This window comes from Lontra canadensis, unplaced genomic scaffold, assembly GCF_010015895.1.
Source record: "Lontra canadensis isolate GAN:19392208 unplaced genomic scaffold, GSC_riverotter_1.0 scaffold3, whole genome shotgun sequence".
NCBI lineage: Eukaryota > Metazoa > Chordata > Mammalia > Carnivora > Mustelidae > Lontra > Lontra canadensis.
The window spans coordinates 50,173,357-50,195,250 of NW_022630997.1; the positions used below are offsets into that span (position 1 = coordinate 50,173,357).

Below are 21,894 nucleotides of genomic sequence, written 5' to 3' on the forward strand. Positions count from 1 at the left end.
ATATAGTTCAATAAACTAATATATGTACTTTAAAGAAATAAGTAGTAAGCTTGATGTAAAGTGGAAGTTCTCAGGACATTATAATGTCTAAATAGATACTTTGTATCTACACATGCAACTTTGCTCCTAAAATTCCACCAAGTCATTTACCAATGCATTTTAATTTTATAAAATACCTGGAATACCAGGTATGTCTTATCTCACCTTCTAGTCCCTAAATTGGTTGAAATTAATACAGTAACCCCACAACGCCTAATACTTTCCTCCATTTTGAATATACTCCAAAAATATTTTTCCCATGTCATCTTTATCATGTCGTTACTTTCATAACTGCATGGACACTGTCAAATCTTTTCAACAAGAATCCTGCAGTCCCATTAGATTCTGTCGAGCAGATCCTTCCTCCTTCCTCAGTTCGCATCCTGCATCGTGATGATCCAGAAATAGCAGCAGAAACCTGCTGGGTGATTTCCTAACTTACTGATGGTCCAAATGAACAGACTGAAATGGTTATGAAAACAGGAGTTGCATCCCAACTTGTGAAGCTTCAAGGAGCTGCTGAATTACCCATTGTGACTCCTGCACTAAGAGCCATAGGAAATACTATCACTGGGATAGAGGAGCAGACTGAGTTTGCAACAGATGCAGGAGCACTAGCTGCCTTTCCCAGCCTGTCAGCAAACTCCAAAGCTAATATTCAGAAGGAAGCTATGTGGATCACATCAACCATCACATCTGGTCTCCAGGACCAGATACAGCAAGTTATAAATCATGGATTAGTCCTATTCCTCCTTGGTTTTCTGTCTCGGGCAGACTTTAAGATACAAAAAGAAGCTGTCTGGGCTGTGTCCAACTATACAGGGGGCAGAATAATGTATACTTGGTTCATTGAGGCATAATAGATTCATTGGTGAACCTCTTCACTGTGACAGATCTCAGAATTATTCTGGTTATTCTGGATGCCATTTCCAACATTTCAGGCTGCTGAGAAACTGGGCGAAACTGAGAAATGTCGTATAATGATTGAAGAAGAATGTGGAGGTCTGGACAAAAGTGAAGCTCTACAAAACCATGAACATGAATCTGTGTGCAAAGTTTCATTACACTGGATTGAGAAGTATTTCTCTGTAGAGGAAGAGGAAGATCAAAATGTTGTGCCACAAACGACCCCTGAAGACTATCCATTCCAAGTCCGGGACACTACTCCTGGGAGCTTTAAACTTTTACATTGTACAGCTGAAGCATCAAGTTGTTTGTTGTGTACTGTGTTGGCATAAGCTTGTCTTACTGTCTCTCTATTAAGAACTCTTTTTAAGTGTATTTTGTAAATGTCACACGTTTTACAAAGAGACTATACTTGAACAGTTCCAAACTGTACATACGGATGTATAAAGCTTCTCAGCTCAGTGGGTTTCTTATTTCTATGTGAAATCTCATATCTTACAATGTCCTATAAATAAAGATGAAATTCCACCCTTTTCTTCCCTGAAAGAAAAAAAGAAGAAATTGTGACCAAGATCATAATACTAATAAACAACAATTCCAAGACCGAAACCTTCCCTACTCTTGGTTTCTAGGATTCTGGTCTCTTGATAATTTCTCCACGTGTGAAGTGTGTTGCCCCAACTCTTCTGTTAAGTCCTTGAAAGTGATGGCTGTGTTTTATTCTGCTTTGTATCTTGTATAGTTCCTATTCCATAGTTGACATTCAGAAATGCTTTTAATTTTAGTCATCAGGTGTGCAAGACCCTAATTCTAAAAGGAATTAATGTCTTACAGAAGTTACTTTATGACCAGTTGGACGTACTTCTTTCCAACTAAAAGTAAATAAACAACAAGAACTGAGTCTCAGCAATATTGTTTTAATATTTAGAATTGAACGAATACAATGGCTTGTGATCTAAAATTAAAATTCTTTTGTGGTTGTTATTGTTATTGCCACTGTTTATTGTTGTGAAAAGAAATCTTACCTCCTAGAAGTTACACAGCTATACTTCTGTGTTTTTTTAATTAAAATATAAACAGCCTAGGGGCGCCTGGGTGGCTCAGTAAGTTAAGCATCTGTCTTTGGCTCAGGTCATGATCTCAGCATCCTGGGATTGAGTCCAGCATCAGGCTTCTTGCTCAATGGGGAGCCTGCTTCTCCCTCCACCTGCCACTCCCACATTTGTGCTCTCTCTCTCTCTCCCTATCAAACACATAAATAAATCTTTAAAAAAAGAAAATAAAATATAAACAGCCTATTTAACAATGTGTATGAAAATAATCAAATGGATATAACTGTTGCTGATTTGAAAATTCTTTTTCTTTAGTCTTAGTTGTTTAACCCCATGTGCTGGGGCTTGCTTTCCCACATCTCTTGAAAGTGGTCTTCATAATTATGTTTCATTAAAAAACAAAACAACAACAACAACAAAAAACCTATCTTTCAAGTAAGTAGTGGATTACATGTTAATCTTTAGGCATACAACTGTTAGCATATTATCACTATAAAATGCTATATTATCTTTGCAAAATACCTTATAATTTTGTTTATGCCTAGAAAGCAGAAAGGCAATCAGAATTCCTTCAACTTACCTCCTGCCTTCATCTGGAGGCAAAGTTAATACATGTGGCTCTAACAATTGATCTGTCTTCTAAAGCCCTTGCTTCACATTTGAATCACCTAAAAAGCTTTACCAAAATACTGTTAAGTAGATCTTATCCCAGTCAAATTAAATCAGAATCTCTTAGCATGTGGCCGCAACATCAGTATTTTTTTTTAATTCCCTAAGTGGTTATAATGTGTAATCAAGGCTAAGAACCACTGCTTTAGAGGCAAATAATCATCACAGTCTGAGACTAGAAAGCAATTCTGAACAATGTTCACCAAAGCCTAACTGTGCACATGAGAATCACCTCTGGAGCTTTTGAAAGTTACAAAATCCTCAGGTCCCCTGAGTCAGAACTTCCAGTGGTAGGGTCCCAACTGCGTCTTACCCATGATGGAGTCTGAGGACCATTGCTTTGGAGATTTTCTAAATCTCACTTTCTAAGGCATGAGAGAACCTGATGGATCATTTAAACCCAAGTAACATCCTCTTTGCAGCTACTCTCATGAAAATTTCTTCATGGCCCTTTCCTACAGGATACAGTGTTTCTTTTAAGAACTAGAGTGTGTCATCATAAAATGTGTCAGCTTCTAGGAGTTGGAACACCTGAGTTCAAGGTCTTGTTGCACTACTCACTGGTTGTGTTAACACAAACGAATTACATCCTCTTTCCCATTTCATATTTAATCTTAAGTCACAGGACTGTAAAGATCAGAGAAGTGAATATAATAATTCCCAAACCTGACTGATCATCAAAATCTTCTGGAGAATGTGTGAAAAAAATATAGTTTCCTTGGTCCAGTTCTGGAGATTTTGTCCCTCTACATGTGGAGTGTGGTTGGACGTAAGTAATTTCTCTCTTGAAGATTTGCAAGTGAGTTTGAAACCTGACCAGTTGTGCTGTGTTAATGCACACTGGAGAGTGTGAGGTCCCCTGTCAGCATCCGGGATGTACATATTCAATTCACAGCCCTGCACACGACCCCTCAGGCATTCTTCAGTAACAGGGATCACTCACTTCTCAGCAGATGCTATTTCTAGAAGAGCAGCACTCCGGTGATTTGATGTAAGAGGTGGGAAGATTTATAGGACAGTCACTGCCTTATGCGTATATAGAACTAAAGAGCGGCCCAGGGTCTTTGTTCGCTTATAAGGTTGTTGTTTGCCTTTTTCCCACACTTAAAAAAAGACAATACAGAAGAAAGGAAAAAGCATACGGTTTGAAATCTGATCTCCATTTTAGCAGAGGTCTGCTTTTTTTTTTTTTTTTTTTGTAAGATTTGTTTGTTAGAAAGAAAGGGAAGAGAGCACATAAGGGGAGGGGCAGAGGGAGAGGGAGAAGCAGACTCTGCACTGAGCAGGGAGCCTGATGTGGGGCTGAATCCCAGGACCCTGAGATCATGACCTGAGACAAAGGCAGACGCTTAACTGACTGAGCCACCCACCCACCCCAGAGGTCTGCTTTGTGTGTGACCCTGGCCTCACTAGTTTGACTTCTACGGGTCTCAGTTTCCTCTTCTGTCAAATGCAGATAATATCCCTGCCTTATCTGCCTTACTGGAGCTCAGTGGGAAATAAATAGAATAATACATGTTAGCATTTCTGCATAAACATATTTTACATGAGATTTCTCTAATGGATTGTGAGCTCCTAGAACTTTTTCTTTGACTCATTCATTCACTTATTCACTTATCCATTTGCTTATTTGTTCACTTAAATATTTACTAACATATGCCAAGAATTATGCCAGGACAAAGGGATGTGAGAACACATGGGGTAGATAAGAACCAGATATAGTTGATATTCTTATGAGGCTTTGTGTCATGTTATGAGCTTTAGCTAATTACACAAATAACTACTAAATTATAATCAAAATAAGCACTATTAGGGGAAACTCAGACTAAGGAGAATGTATAAAGAGGAGGCTACCCCATTGTCTCCCATTACCTATGAGCAGTGATATTTATGAATTATGAGTAGGACAGGAAAGCAGTGACGAAAATACTCCTGGCAGAGGCAAATATGAGCCTGTGCAAATGTCCTGAGGAAGGAAAGTGGTTAGTAGCATATGAGTAACTAAATGAGTAATTAAAGATTGCGATGAGCTAGTGATATGGGATCAATGAAAGTGAAACTACGTGGTACCCATGGACCAGGGATATTTAGGTCATATCTAGCCTCCAGTTTTGTTAATCTTTAACAGCAATAGACACTTTCAATTAGCAAGATTAAATAGGGGATGAAAGAATTAGATTAGCACTTTAAATATATCCCTCCATTTGCTTTATGAAATCAGGTCCTGGAGCACTTGAATATTTGGGGACCATGTAGAAGAAAGGGGAAATTTGAGAGAATTGCACCTTATACTGAGTTGGAATAGCAAGGAAGAAACTGGATGGACTCAGAGATGTAGTCAGGCAGGGGATGTTTCTTCTTCTTTTTGTAGTCTTATGTCTTAGTAGAGTCCCTGGCACACAGTCACCATTAGCATGTCCCTCTGGGTTTGGCAGGGGTGAGGGCGTTGTGATTTTTGTTTTTTGGTGGTAAGAACACTTAACATGAGATTTACCCTCAAAAATTGTTAATTGTACAATACTTAATTGTTAACTATAAGTACTATGTTGTTAGTTCTAGAATCTATTCATCTTGCATAACTGAAATTTTTTTAAAAGCTAGTTATGATGTCCTCATTACCTGAACCTTCTCTACAAACACACTCTGATGTATAACTCTCCTTCTTGACTTGTCAAGGTTTCTGTACCCCTCGAGTTTCTACATACATTTAAGACCCTCTGGGTTTATTATACTTTACCTTAATACCTTGTATTTATGGACCATGAAACTGGCAATAAATCTTTACAGTGGTTTGACTGGTGCAGAGCCCAGTGACTAATGTGTCCACAGGGTACCAGTTTGTTCAACAAAGGCCCACATCCCAGGAAACCCCACAGTCCTGGGAAAACCCAGATGGTTGGACAACTAATATAAGGCTGTGCTTTAAAATAAGTCGTCTGAATCTACATCCTTTTCTATTATGATCCACTCTTGCAGGGACATGAATGTAACCTGTTACAGAGGTTAGCTATATTTAAACACTTTGTAAGGCGCTTTCACATGTACAATTTCATTTGCTTCTTAAAATTCCTTTGTGAGGCAAGATTTAGTACTCAAGTTTTGAGGGTGAGAAAAATGAGAATCAGAGTTGTTCAGGGATTTGTTTATGTTCACTTGACTTCAAAAAAGTGAAAACTACATAGTTTCATATTCCTTCATCTATTTAAATATAGTATGACACAGTGGGCAGAAAATACATTCAGATATCAATCTGTGTCTTATTTTCCTTCCATTTCCTCCCAAAAGATAGGCAGCCCTTATCCACAAGGACATTATAGGAGCCAAAGCAGAAGCTGTTTGAACAAAAAAACTCTCTGTTGTGAAAGTCCACATTCATTTATTCATTGATTTGCTCCTTTCACAAATGTTTTTTGAATATTTTCTATGAGAAGGCCTGATGTAGAGTGGAATGGAGGGAGCTGGGGAGAAAAAAAAAAAGGATAAGTATACCAACACTGAGAAGAATGTAAGATAATCCTTAATGCTGTGCAGAGAGTAAAAATAAAGAGAAGTCTGGGGGCCCTGAGTGACATAATCAGATAAGCATCTGACTCTTGGTTTCTGCTTAGGCCATGATCTCATGGACATGAGATTGAGTCCCATATTGGGCTCCATGTTGTGTGTGGTGTCTGCTTGAGATTCTTTCCCTCCCTCCTGCTGGTGCTTTCTCTCTATATATGTATATATAATAAATAAATAAATCTTTAAACAAAAGTAAAGTCACTAACCAAGGACTATGAGGCTATGTTAGTTTAGGTGATTGGAGAAGGCCTTTGGAGATGATAACATTCAAGCTGGTATTTAAGTAACAGGATGGAGGCAGCTTACACACAAAGAGAAGGGGAACAGCTTTCCTGGAGAAGGGAATCATAATATAAACTTCCTGGGCCAGGAATGAACTACTGTGTTTGAGGAACAGAAGTTCAGTACCTCTGAAGCATAATGGACAAGAGTTAGAGTGACTTACAGATGAAGACAGAACAGGGGATAAGAAAAAAGTCACGGAGGGTCAAGTAAGCCAGGGTAACATATTTAAGACTTTCTCCTACGTATGATAGGCCTGAAAGATCTTAAGCAAAGGAAAGACATAGTCTGATTTATGCCACTTTTGAAACAGTGTAAAGGGCCAGTCAGGGACAAGAAAGTAATTAGAGTAATCAAGAAAGGAGGTGGGAGAAATGGATACATTAGGGGTTTTTTTTTGTTTGTTTGTTTGTTTTTTTAAGATTTTATTTATTTATTTGACCGACAGAGATCACGAGTAGGCAGAAGTAGGCAGAGAGGAGGGGGAAGCAGGGAGCCTGATGTGGGGCTCGATCCCAGGACCCTAAGATCATTACCTGAGCTGAAGGCAGAGGCTTTAACCCACGGAGCCACCCAGGCGCCCTGATACATTAGGTTTTAGAGGTAATGTTGACAATACTTGCTGATACACTGGGTAGGATACTTGCTGATACACTGGGTATGATTGAGGGTTGAAGAGTCAGTGCAAAAAGAAACATAATTTCCCAGGCTTTATCATGAAAAACTCAAAACTCAGGGTTGCAAGAGGAATGGGGAAGATGACAGCACATCTAGGAAAGAGTTGGGAGAATTAATGAAAAATTATATTTTGCCCAAGTTATATTTGAGATCTAACAGACACAGAGATGTTATAGGAGTGGTATATAAGAAGTCATTGAAAAGATTTTGCCAGAAACAGAGAGGTGTATTTGAGGAAAGAGAGGTTGGATTCTCTAGAAAGAGGAGTAGATTACCCCAACCTAGGGAGGGAACATAGTGGGCAAGATTTACAAATAGTAATGACCCAAGACCCAGATCCACACTTTTGCAGCACACTGGCAGGGTGTTTGGAGTGTGAAGTAATGGGCACTTTTCATATCTAGGAAGACTGAACCTCAATTACAAGGGCTCTCAGCCCTAGAAAATATCTTCACACTCATTAAGCAAGATGAACACAAAAGAGGTTCTAACCTGAGGCAATCATGTGGACCCAGAGAGAAAGGGCATCTCAGAGATAATTTATGTGGATCAAACAAAGAATCAAGGGACATTCCCAAATGTTCTGAAAATTAATTAATTAATTAATTAATTAAAAAAATAAATTTGGACTATAGGACGGTATCACCTAGTCAGAGCCGGATGGGGTCACAAGCAACCCGTAGGCATCAGCAGGGCCAGTGAGTCCTGAGTAAGACCAGTAAGCCTTGGTATGTCAACAATACCAGAATTAGCAGGAAACGGGCAGGGCCAGGGCATGGTGCCCTTATGAACAAAACCCATCTTCTCTATGAGGAGGTCTCATGAACCACATCTCTATTCTTATCTCATAAAATAAGTTGTAAAGGACAAAGAAATCCAGGAGACTGAATAGTTGTTCTCTCTCTTTTTTTTTCTATTATTCTTAGAATACATGATACCTTAGAGACTATTAACACATCTCAGACACACCGAATTTTAAAGTAAATATAACTAAAATATAATTTCCCTCTAACTGGCAGATGGGAGTCTGGGGAACTAAAATTTCTCTGCACATCTGAGGTACAGCATGAGTGAATTTTATGATGCTCCAACATGAATGAAAAATACAGAGTGAAAGGAAAACTGTGAACTACACTGAGAAAGGCATACATTTAAGAAGCAGGTGGAGAAATAATAAAATAACAAATAGAGAGCTAATAAACACATTTTTGTCTTCAAAAAAAATAAAAATTGTCTTAAGAAGGAAAAAAATAACTATTTCGCCCTATATAACATGCAAACTGAAGCTTCATGAAGAAAATTTCTGATCTTTTCAAGGGTATAAGGACCTGACCAGTGTGTGTTTCTTTATATAAAACCAGTCACTTAAGGTAGAGTATTAAATCGAGTGGACAACAAGCTAAAGCCTAAAGAGAAAAAATAATGACCTACACTAAGAACTCGGTGAGTAATTCCACAGTCCTACTTATAAGACTGTAAATAATTATCACAACCTGGATGGCTGGCATATCCAATTTGATTTTTTTAGCCCCCACTTAACTGTAATTCCTAAGATCTCCCATTCTCATCTGTAGGCACACTGGCAAAAAATAAATAAATAAAAATAAATTATATATATGAGCAAATTTGAGAAATCCATCCCTGGAGCTTCCTTTGCTCATACAGGAATAGCACACAGAGAGGGCACATTATTACACATGGCAACAACTGAAATTTGATAAAATATTAATCAGCTCTAGTTTTGTTTTAGAACTCCTCAGCAATTGTTTCTCTTTATGAGGATATTAAGTGTTGACAGCTTTAAAAATCCTTTTCTCACAAATCATGTATTTATTTTCATAACTATTTATTAGTTCTATGGAATAGGGACATGATTACATTTTATTATAGATTCAAAGGAAAAAAAAAAAAATTCAACCTCTTTGCTATTATTCCCCCAGGCCTAGAATTTGTATGGGAGCATGGAAACAATAACAGTCCCTATCTAAAATCTCCCTTATTTAAAATTTTCAGTTGGGTTTCTGCTAGTATAAAGACAGGCAGACAAAGTAGGGATCAAAAAATAACTATGGTCTCTTCAGATAAAAAAATCGACTGTGTATTCTTCCTGGAGGTATTCATTTCAGAGTGGCTATTGACGGGTCAGAGTAGCTCTTCAACCAAGAAAGCGTTTGTTCAGCATCTTCTCTCTGTGCCACCGTGACATTCAAGGCTCTTAGCAGAAGAAAGGTACTTGTGATCAGATGCCTGCTAGGCCTTTTCTTCCCCTTCCGTCCCTCTGTCCTTGCTCGCTTTGTATGCGGATACTCAGATTTTCCCTCCCACCCATACCCCACACCTGCTATGATCAAGTTAACAATCTTTTCTTTAAGGGTTTTAGTTAATATCCGAGAAAAGTGTAAAATAGAAAAAAGCTTAGAGAAAATTATTTATAGACCACTCACAGAGACAGAAGTGTCCATGGCATTTCAACACCTCAAAAGATATTCATTCTCATTCATATTGAAATAAACATACAATGGGAAATACCCAAAAAAAGGTGATTAACACACAATGTTGAAAAGGACGTAGGGAATGGCTGATGTTTATCTAAATAGGTACAACCTTAGTGGAATTTGGTGATTCCTATCAGAATATAAAATGCACCTAACTTTTGGGCAGGGCTCAAAATGACCTGTGCAAGGCTATTGGTTGCAATGACGTTTGTAATAGCTAAAGACTATAAATGACTTGAATCAGGTTTTCACTAAATGAATTATTTTACATGTTCATAATGAAACACGATACAACTACATTTTTAAAACAACATCCATCTCCATATATATATTGAGATGAATGCATCTCCCAAACACATTGTTAAATGAAGATAACATGAAGCAAAACATGTTGTATCAACATGTGTTTTTTTAAAAATAATTATTTATTTATTTAAGAGAGAGAGAGAGAGAGAGAGAGCGAGCGCACACATGGGGGAAGGGCCAGAAGGAGAGAGAGAGAATCTCAAGCAGACTCTGCATTGAGCACAAAGGCTGATGCAGATCTTGATCTCACAACCACAAGAACATGACCTGAGCCAAGACCAAGAGTCAGACATTTAACCAACTGCACCTCCCAGGTGCCCCTCAATCTCATTTTGAAAAGGAAAAAAAAAAAAAAAACACATATTAATATTCTGTGAAGGATATACTGGGAACAATGGTTGCCTATGGAGGTGGGATAAGTCCATCTGGGGGCTTAGAAATTGATGGAAAGAAGTGCATTTTTTTTCAAAATATGTTCTTTTTGTGTTTTTGAATTTTTTATCATATACCAGTAAGATCTATTAAAATTAATAAATGATTTAATGAGATATAAAGAGTACTAGGAATTTAGTTTTTACCTAAAGATAGTGGGGAGCCATTAAATGGTCTTCAGAAAGGGGACTGTATGATGACTAAACATCACCAGCATTTGAGTCATGTATCACTGGCATTCAGCACTCTGGGAGTGCTTAGAACAGATATTCTCCATCGTTACTGCATATTGGAATGCCCAAACTCTACCCTCATACATCCTGATGTAAAGGTCTGAGGTGTAGTCAGGGCATCAGGGATTTTAAAAGCTCCCTAATTGACTATAGAGTATAGTCAAGATTGAGGACCACTGACATAGAAAGTTGCTTAAGTAATAGGTAATCACTAATAAAGAGTTAAATAATGCCACAGGGGATGGAAAAGAAAAGGCAAATTCTAGAAATATTAAGAAAATAAATCTTCAGAACTCACTGATTGATTGGATTTAGGGTGTAAAAGAAAGGGAGACTTCAAAGATGTGGGCAAACAGGCAATGTCAGTGAGATGCTTGTGACGTACAGATGTGGAGCGATACAGGAGAAACCGACAGTGGGTCTGGGGTTTGGAAAAGAACATATTGGAGGTTTGGACATTGTAATTAGCAGGAAAGTCTGTTATTTAAAACTATAAGAGAGAATATGGTTTTTGAAAAGTTTCAAAAATAGAACTATAAACAGAAATGGAATAGAAAAAAGATGAACATACAAAGAAGAATGAAGGGGGGTGGGGCAGGAATGGCCTGAGAGATGGGAGTTAAAAAAAACAAACAAACAAAAGAGTTTGTTGAAAGGGGTCGCTTCAAGAAAAGAATTATTAACAAGGGTTAATTCCTATGGGAAACGTAACACTGGGAAAAGCTTTTATGAATGTATCAGCTAGAAGCTGACCTTGATGAGAGCAGTGCCCATGGGGTGTGTAGGTAGAGTATTACACGGATTACAGTGGGCTCCATGGAGTGTGTAAATAGACTGTAGACTGCAACAGAAAGTAGACTGACAGGAAGTAAAAAGTAGAAAGAGCAGGTATTTCTTTCTAGAAGATGGCATCTTCCTAGAAGATGACTACAAAGAATAGGGAATTGATACAGTTTGATTACTTTGCCAAGATTGGAGAAAGGAGCATATCTCTACACCAAAAGTGAAGAGTTATTATCATGTAATGAAGCTGTTGAGAAACAATGAGAAAATTGGTGGAGACATTTCCCCAAGGAGGCTGGAGAGGAAGGGACTTAGATCTTAGGTAGATTTTGTCTTGAGCAGGAGGACTGATAGTCCTTCTGAGGTTTAAGGGAAGATGATGTGAAAACAAGAATGGAGAAAAGGTTTGCTGGAGCTGGAAAAGGGAAGTCCCCCCCTCCCCCTTCTTTAGTTTCTATTCCTCGATGAAGCAGGAGATACTGGCTGCAGAGAGCCAGGGAGATGTGTTAAGGGAAATGAAGAAAGTTTAAAATAGCCAGGATTGGGAGGAGGATAGGAGGAAATGCTGACCAAGGTCATGTAGAGGAACTTTCACAAAAGAATAAAGATACAACTGCTGTGGAAGTCTACCAGGTCATTCTGTTAGCTCACTGTAAACTGTGTACTCACCTCGATGCAGATGGCATGAGCAGTGGGAATTGCAAATGGGAATCTGCATCACAAGGATCTTGAAATGCACTTCGTAGGGGCACCCAGACCTGAGGACTCTCCGGGGACACTAATGTGTGGCTATAAATTAAAATAATAGTAATATGTGGCTATAAATTAAAATAAATCCCAAAGAAAAATAACAGTTGTATGAAGAGCAAGAAACATGATCAGGGAAGCATCAAAAATAGAAGGAAAACAAGTATTATGAAAAACATGACTGACTTGGATAAACTGGCAGCACAGAGGAAAGAAACAAGGAAGGGATCTTAGATTCAGAAAATAATACTGAAGACTGGGAGCTCCAGAATGGGAAAGCATTCACCACGGTAGACACAGGAGCATAGCAGAACCTCACCAAAGACTTGTTGAATAAACAACACCAGCAAAACAAAACAAAAACCCGAAAAACTGCAAAAACCCCAAAAAATTCTGCACACAGAATATGTGAATGAGGGGAGCTCCTGAGACTGATTTCCCATGCACACCATGATAATGCAATCAATGGGGAGGTGACTAGCCCAAAAAGAGCTAGAACTTCCTGGATTGGTAAAAGGCTGTTCTAAGTGAGTTGGGACTATGTGTCATTGGTCCATAAAATACATCCTCTTTGCCTTACAAAGGAATAGGTCATAAAGATCAGCTCCTCTTAAATTTTCTCCCAGGAATGCCGAAACCTTTTTTCCCCAAAGTAGGCCTCATCCTACTCTTTGCTTCTGGTACCCAACTGACCTTTAAATAAGTTGTATGTGGGAATGTGAGCTACATCTTGGTCAATTAGCCCTGCTGCTCGGTCTGAGAGACTGCCTTGTTAAAGCACCAGGGCCTTCCTCCTCCCACTACAGGCTTTTCTCACAGTGGGATCCCCATGGAGTCACTGAAAAGCTGTGCTTATTTAGGAAAAAGAAGTATATGAAGATATATATATATTTTCTCCCTCTACAACCTACCCTCTCTACCTAACCCCATACACATACTTCCTCCTGCTATTTTTGGCAGAGGAGATAGTCTTTATATATATATATAATATATAAAATATTTTTTTAATTAAAATTGTATTTTTTTTTAAAAAAGGAAGGACATTTGACATCTTGTCCCACTTCCAGAACTGTATTCTTTAGAAGTGGCTAAAAATAGCATTGGGGGGCAATACTAAAATACAAACTCTCTTACCTGCTAGAATGAGAGTCGAGGTTATTTTCTACTTTTAAAATTCTTTCAGCTGAAATACATTTTGATGCCTGTAATAAACAACATTCTACTGGCATAGCATGTACTATACTCAGCATCCTATAATTAAGCATTTCTAAAATTTCCATGAAGATGTCATTTTAAATACCACAAAGAGGTGCTGAGTTTCTCGCAGAAAATATAAAACAGCTCATTAACATTTGCATGAAGAACAAAAATAACACCTCCACATTTTAAAAACAAAATACTTTTTCTTTAAATCTTCAATTTATATAGGGCTTTTCCTTCTAAGTACTTTGATTAATATTTTCCTGGCTAAAGCGCTTGAGGAAAAGGTGTTAAAATTACCTTCAAGTAATTGAGCCATTGCTAAGCTGTTCAGTGTAACAGTAGCAAATGGAATCTTCCACGTTGCAAACTGTCCTCAAAATCACACTACACAATAAATTTGGATAGTGATGGAAAAAGTATGTAGGCAGCCAGTGCAAAATCATGTTCCAAAAGCAAATTTTCTTCCCTCCTTTACCCTGCTTTCTCTAGCTCTGCTTTCCCTGTCCTGAGTATGTTTGCAAATATATGTCAAGACTGTGCCATAATAAACCTGCTTGAAAACAAATATAGGAATGGAGGAATTAAATATGATGATAATTAATGAAAATATTCTTGTAGTTGGGTTATGTTTCAATTTTAACTACCGTCATCATTCAATATTTAAAAAAAGTTGTACTTGAATTTACTTGAAGGAAATTTAATTGGATTTACTTAGCAATTCTAATTTTTCTTTAATTTCTTTTATATAAGTCATTTCTTTTTGTTCTCTGTTCAGATAAAATCAGTAGATGAGAGGAAATTTTTTTTTCTTCTGTAAGCATTTAGTTTGAAACTAAAATAGGAACAAATGGCATTAGTGCCAATACTTTGTAAGGAATGCTAAGAGAGAAGCATTTTTCTTTGCTACATTTTACACTTTTAGACTGTAGCACAGAGGAAGGAGCTGGCTTCTGAAGGGCTAGGGGTTTCCAAAAATGGACAGAACTCAGATTGGATTTATTGTGCCATACAAGGAAAATACCAAGGGAGAAGGGAAGGTTGAGAAACAGATGTAAGATGACGGTGAATATAAGATTTGCCCAAGGAGAATATATGTAAATAGCAGGGGCATTGCCAAATGTTGAACTGAATAAAAGACCCAAAGTTAAAGATGCAAATTATAATTTTGCAAAAAAAATCAATGTTCGTGCCAACAGGAACACCTTGGCACGGGTGTACCTTTCCCTCTAATAATTAAAGCCAATCTGCTTCTGAAGCTGCTCTTCCCTGGATCTTTCAAGTAGCACATCAAGCAAGCTAACCACAGCATACTAATGATGCATTATTACTCAACAGCCATAATCACTCAGGGACTGAAAAAGGTCTAGAAGTGGATTCAACATAATTAAAGGACTAAAAGGAGCCAGGGCAATGAACAGACTGTTCTGGACTCTATTTTGCCACCAGGTAGAAATGTTGATACTGAATATATTCTTCCAGGGTTATTAATTTCCTTGCTCAAAACAGTAAAATATATCACAATAATTCATATGCTGAAAAATTACTACAAATGCATCTTCAGAACTTTTGAAATACCCAGGTCCTATCCATTGTCTCCTACTGTCCACAAATGTAAAGGAGAGATGATAAAGTGTTACCATTTGCAGCTAACAGTGATTCCATTGTAGCAGAAGCTACTCCCCACCCACTGAAGTTTTGTTCTAAAAATGTGCTATACACCCAGAATCCTTTCTAAGCAACTCTCTAGGAAGCCACAACTGATTTTCCTGAGTTGGTCCATGAGATACATCATGGTTTAGGGTAACCCATTATAATGCACTAACACCCTTCCTCTCCACCTTCACAAAAATTAGACCAGGTCTTCATGGTCAAAGTGAACCAGTGTAGGTATGTGAGAGCCAAGAGGCCCAGCCATCCCGAGTTTTTCATTTATTTGCTTGCAAGTATTTCTTGAACTCCTTCAACATTCCTGTCCCTGATAGATGCTGAATACAACAATAACTAAAATTCAATTTCGGCCAACGAGAAACATAAAGTTTAATGGATTCATTCCCAAGATTTCCAAACTAAAAGAAAAGTAAGGAAGAATGGTTAGAAATTTTCTAAATAGTAAACTGGTCCTTTAACTTCACAATGGTTCTGGAGCTGTACAAACAAAGCATCAGGTTTTTATACCCAAGCAATTATCTCCATAATGCAGCTTATGTGTTCTGTTGTTCACTAGTTAAGCACTGAAAAGTGCAAACATAACTTGTATCAACACATAAAACAAATGTACAGCAACAATATACTGGGTGCACTGCAGTGCAATGGGGAAACCACAGGTCTAGAGCCGAAACAACCTGGATTTAACTCTTCTCTATTTATTAGCCGGATTACTTTAGCCAAGTGACTCAGCTTTCTGAGTTTCAGGTGTCTCAACTCAAAAATAATATGTAGGGGCACCTGGGTGGCTCAGCAAGCACAGTCATCTGACTCATGATTATGGCTCAGGTCATGAGATGGTGCCCTGTGTAGGGCTCTGTGCTCAGCAAGGAGTCAGCTTGAGATTCTCTCTCTCTTTCTCCTTCTTCCCTGCCCCTCCACTCATAAGCTCTCTTTCTCGCTCTCAAAATTTATAATAATAATGTGTAAATTAATATGTATGGTTAGGTCAAAGATTAAATTAAATAATACAAAATAAGCTCCTGACATACAACAAACATTCATCAAATTGTGATGTCATATGGTGTCCAGAATGGATCACAACCACTAAGAACACTGTCAAGGAAGAAGCTAAAATGAAAAAGAAGTATCATTGACCTTCTGCATATTATTCTCTAAAAGATATCAAGGCACTGTGTAAGAGGTATGAAGAATGGCCTGGCCATTTATTGATTAGCAGATGGCCACATTTGGTCATTGGAGCAACACAAAGGAAATGGGTAATGATTCTTCAGAAATCTTTCACTACTACAAAAAGAAAAACAACAACAACAAAAACAACAACAACAACCTACCAGTGTTTCTCTGGGAATCAGCTCTCCAGCCTTCCTCATGTACTACTTGATCTTTAATTTATGGAGTCAGCAGAAGCCCTGTCTTCAGCATCACAGATGCTGGATAAATAGCTAGGGCATTGATTTTGGTGTTTGGCCAAACTGATGGCATCATTATGTTGACTGAATATCACTGTCTCTAATAAAAATGCTTTATGTGAAGTCTCAGGGAAGGAGGTGCTGGCTAGCTGTAGAAAAGGAGAGAAAGAAACACAGTTAAGAAGTGATATTTTCTCAGGGGCCACTTGCCCTGTGTTTAAGCATTATGTAGTGACTTTTAGATGTTCATTTTCTGCTGTTTATTTTTTCTTTTTTAATGTTAATACCACCAAACATTAGGCAAGAGAAGTGTAAATATAATTAGTTTGTCACTTCAGGGCATATTTGCAATATAGCAGTTCAAATATTTGGTTAAAATTTATGTAAAAGATATGCAATCAAATTTTTAATTAATTCTTTTTAAGAAAACTAACAGCATTAGCCAAAAATATGATATATATTCAGAAAAAGAGTTAAAAAGAGTTATTTGTCTTGGTTTTCCCCCTAAAAGCTAAATCTAGGCATATAACCACAGCTTGAAAAATATCATTAATAGTTATTTTTAGGGCATTAATGGTATTAACACAACCAAGTATAGGTTAGTGATAGAAAAAAATAAAGATGCAAGAAACTCAAATAACTTGCATTTTGCAAATAAACTTTAATTTACTGAAGATTATAATATGAAAGAATAAATGCCTAGATAATCTTGAAAAGTAGTAACAAATTAATAAATTTGCTGTTTGAGATTCTTTTTTATAATAGTTGGTTTTCTACCATTATGAAATTTTTATATGTAAAAATTTTTATATAAATTTATATTTAAATTTTTAATATAAAAATGTTTTATATAAAAGTCACCTACATGCCACAATTTTATACAGAACATACTGAGTTACTTAGCACAATGGCCAAACCCTCATCACAGAATATGCACATACGGAAGTCAATACCCATATCTTTTTTTTTTTTAATTTTATTTTTTATAAATATATAATATATTTTTATCCCCAGGGGTACAGGTCTGTGAATCACCAAGTTTACACATTTCACAGCACTCACCATAGCACATACCCTCCCCAATGTCCATAACCCCACCCCTCCTCTCCCAAACCCCCACCACCCATCAACCCTCAGTTTGTTTTGTGAGATTAAGAGTCACTTATGACCAATACCCATATCTTATTCAACAATACTGTCTTCTTCACTTTTCTTGACTGATTGCTGAGCCACAGATCAAATCGACAGTTCAGTGATTTGATTCACTGCTTCGACACCAAAAGCATAATGACAAAAATACCAATTCACTAGTCTTACTGCCAAGTGTCATCCACCTTTAATTCATCCTGCATATCACCTGCACATTCACCTTTTAAAAATACCAGTTTTATCATCTTAATAAATTTGTAGCACAATAATTATGACCTAAGGCCTTGTTGTCAAAAGGGCATATGCTACTATCTCAACTCTGCACTTTTTAGCTATGCGACTTCCAGTTATTTAACCCTTCTGAATTTAAACTTCAGTAGTCTCCTCTATAAAATTGGAATAATAAGTCATCTTTTTGTTATGAGAATTAAATAAGATAATGCATGACTGAAACATAGCCATTAGTCTCTAATGACATCTCTTTTGACAGCACCATGTTTATGGGCCAAAGTTAAGAGTTTTCGGCATGCTGTTTTTTACAGGTTCTAAATCCTATTGGAATCACTTGGGGAGGTTTTAAGAAAATACTGAAGCCTAGGCTCCAACTGAATAAAAGCATCATTATTCTGATGATGGAGCATCATTATTTGTTATGATCCCTTCTAAGTCCCTCTCCCAACCAGTCCAGCCCACTAATCTTTCCCTTCTTTCCATGGATACAGGTCTTTTACCTGTCCCACACTGTCACAACCTGTGGTCCCAGTGATAAAAGAAGATACTGCATTCTAAACAGGGTATTCATTGTCAAATTTTTATTAACTAGATCAGAAGTTATTTTGGAGACATAAAGATATATGTAATGAAAGCCTAACTCAAATTCACCTGAGGCAGGGTGGAAGGGAGGTCAGAAAAAAAAGGTACGGTGATAGCTGAACGCCCTGCTCAGGTTCTCATGTTGGTAGTAACTTGTTCTCACAAATAATTTACATACACCTGGAGGCTCACAATATGACTTATTTGTGAATGAGAACTTTGAAGATGTAATTAGTTAAGATAAGTTCATACTGGACTGGACTGGACCCTAACTCCAATGACTGGTGTCATTTTAAGAAGAGGAGAGGAAACACAGTCATCTAGAGCAGAAGGCTATAGGAAGACAGAAGTAGAGTCTGGGATAACGCAGTTGGAAGCCAAAGGGTGCCAAGGATTTTGGAAGCCACCAAAAGCTAGGAAGAAGTAAGGAAGGATTCTTCCCTAGAGTCTTCAAAGGGAGGAAAGACTTGCTGACAAGTTGATTTCAGACTTCTTAGCTGCCAGAACTGTCAGAGAATAAATTTGTGTTGCTTTTAGCCACCATACTTGCAGTAATTTGTTATGGTAGCCTCAAGAAATGAATACACAAGTCCAATGGCAACAGTAAATTTTTTTTATAGCAACAAAACAATAGTTCTAGGGTGGCCTCATATTGGCACACTGCAATATAAACCCATTTTTAACCAACCACTGTGTCCAAGAGCTGAAGTAATTATGGCCAGAATTGGTTCCCATTCACACTTCTCTGTCTTCCCTTTCTGCAACATAGGTTATAATACACTGCGTAATTTGTCCTGATGGTAAAATGGCTCTCTCTTTCTTAGGCCAGTCTGGATCTGGTAATGAGGATCCCCAAGAATGCAGTTATCCCCTGTAACTGGCCTAGACCTGGCACACCGTGAGAAGTCTAAACCTCGCCTGACTAATACTGAACTTTTCTTCTAAGATTTTGCCTCCATAAACTCAACAGTTGGTAGTTAGCAGTACCTGGGGAGGTCTGTATGAAGTTAGCTGCCAGAAACTCTGACCTTCAGTAGAGGAGAGCAGCCATGTCCAAATCTTGGTCTATGAGAAAGTGAAACTAAGATAACAAATAACCCAACTTGATTCTTCTCTTACCTTTTACTCTCCAGCCTGTTCTTCCAATTGCCAAATCTGTTCAGAAGCAGGAGAGAACACTGAGGCAGTCCACAAAAGTCAGATTCCTACAGGGTACACAGCAGAGTAGAGAAGGTAGGACTGCGCATGTAGAGGGGCACGTGGAAGCACAGTGGCCTTGTAAGAAATAATGTAAGAAATGGATAATGGATCTAGTATTAGATATAAATAAGAAAGATAAATGAAATGTTTTATTCACTGATTGTGTCCATGATCTTAAACAACGAAATAAGATGATAAATTATAAATTTAGACCTTTTAGGCAAGTCAGCCAAAATATCCTGAAACCATCGTAGTATATTTCAGCTGACCAGCCTAAAAAGACATGAGATTGTACCCCACCTGCATCCTTCCTCTTCTAACACCCTCACAAATTTGATTTCTAAGTGTTACCTCTACTCTCTGTCCATGATCTTTCAACCAATCTGCCTCTAAGAAGCTCCTAGATTCCACGTTGTCTAAAATTAAATAAAAAGGATGGGTGGGTGGTTTAGGCAACAAGATTGAGCAACCAGACAGGCTGCTATGATTGATTGGGCTTATGTACACAGCAGGAAGATAAATCTAGTCTCCTTGGAAAAAAGAATTTTTAAAAAGTTCAAATGACCTTGCCATTAATCCAGTATACTGTAGCCTCACTATAAGTCCAGCCGAGATCCAATAGAGTCTACTACACCTGCTTTTGTGAGGAAAAAGTCACCTTTCATATAGGTGTCCTTAGTCATCAAAGAGAGAAGCAGCTAGAGCAAACAGCTAACATAATATGGCAAGAGACAGAAAAGAGTAGATGTGACCAGGGCAGAGCAGTCAAATCAGTAATTCTTCTCCCCGGGGAACACTGCTACTCTCCATCTTCCTGAAGGGGTGTTTACTGCTTTTCACAAAGGAACAGAGTTCCTTTATGTGAGTAGCATAACATCCATGATCTTGGTTAAACCAAGATCAGAAGGAAAATTAATTAGACTTGGTCAGCCAAAGAAACTGCACTTTAAGACAATGGAAGATGCCTTTAAGATAGACAATTTGAAATCAGACTCAAATTCTTCATATACTGAATAGACATGTATTGAAAAAATATTTTACCTGCCATATCTGAAATAGTATCATTTTACCTGAAATTACCTGAGTAAGTAATAAAGTATTTGAAATTCCAGCAAAGGAGATTTTTAAAAATCCAACTATTCCTACAAAATTGGTTAGAGTTTCCTATAGCCCTAAGTATCTGAATAATTGCCTCAATTTTTTATGCCATTTTAAGTTTAGAGATACTCTCATTGGTACTTTGGATTCATGATTTATTGAATGTAGAACATATTTCTTAAAGTAGAAACTTGGATTATGTGAAGAATGACTTTCAATTATACTCTAAACTGAAAAAAGTTGTTTATTTTACTTTTCAAAGGCAAGTTATTCAAATGTCACCCAAGTTATGAAATTATACCTATTCTTATACACAGAAAATACTTCTTTAAAAGAATGTTTAGTTTTACTGCATAAATCTCCTTATCTCATGAAAATGTCCCCACAGCTACATCTACAGATGTGTTTAGGTATTTAAAATTTAAGAACCAGAAGCTAAATTACTTGTCAATTGTATTCAATATAAATTTGCCTAATACTATTTTAAGCCCATTTCCATAAAATAGTTATTAATTTCCAGTTTGAAAAACAACAGTTTAACAGTAAAACCATTTAGGTTTAACAAAATACTTTGATATTTCTGTTCTGTCATGCATTAAGCTATTTATTCAACAAATATCTACGGAGGAATAAAGTAGGTATTGAGACAGATGTGATGCCTACTTTCAGAAAATACAGGGTCTGGCTTGGTTTTCAGACAAATCAGGAGACCACTTATGTTAAAATAGTACCCAAGGAAGGAGTTCAGTCCATCTTTAAGGGTGGCTGGAAATAAGAAATGTAAATGTGAACAATCAGATTGAAAAGGTCCAAAGACTTGGTGTAAAAAGACGCTAACACTACAGCCCAGAAACCATGAAGAAGACAAGGCTATGTTTCTCCACTAGCAATATAAAAAGGAAATAAGTTTTCTACTCCTCTGCTCTGGAAGTCGTAAGGTTTTAAATCCTCTCAGCACTTCAGGTACAGATCAAGTCTGGTCTACTTCTCATCCAGCCTCAGAGGCAGTGTAGGCAGATCTGGGGTTAACTTCCAGAATCACCATTTTCCTTGAGCGAGATATTTACTCTCCTTCCTCCCCAGACTCCTCTTCAGTAAACGGAAATAATGTTGCCCATTTCATGGGGTTGACATGGAGATTATAAGTGATGCACTTAAAGTCCCTCAGAAA

At 37.5% G+C, this 21,894-nt stretch overlaps 1 pseudogene; it reads left to right on the top strand.

The window, feature by feature from the left end:
* Positions 1–298: 298 nt before the first annotated feature.
* LOC116858378 lies at positions 299–1,277 on the top strand (annotated as a pseudogene).
* Positions 1,278–21,894: the final 20,617 nt, after the last annotated feature.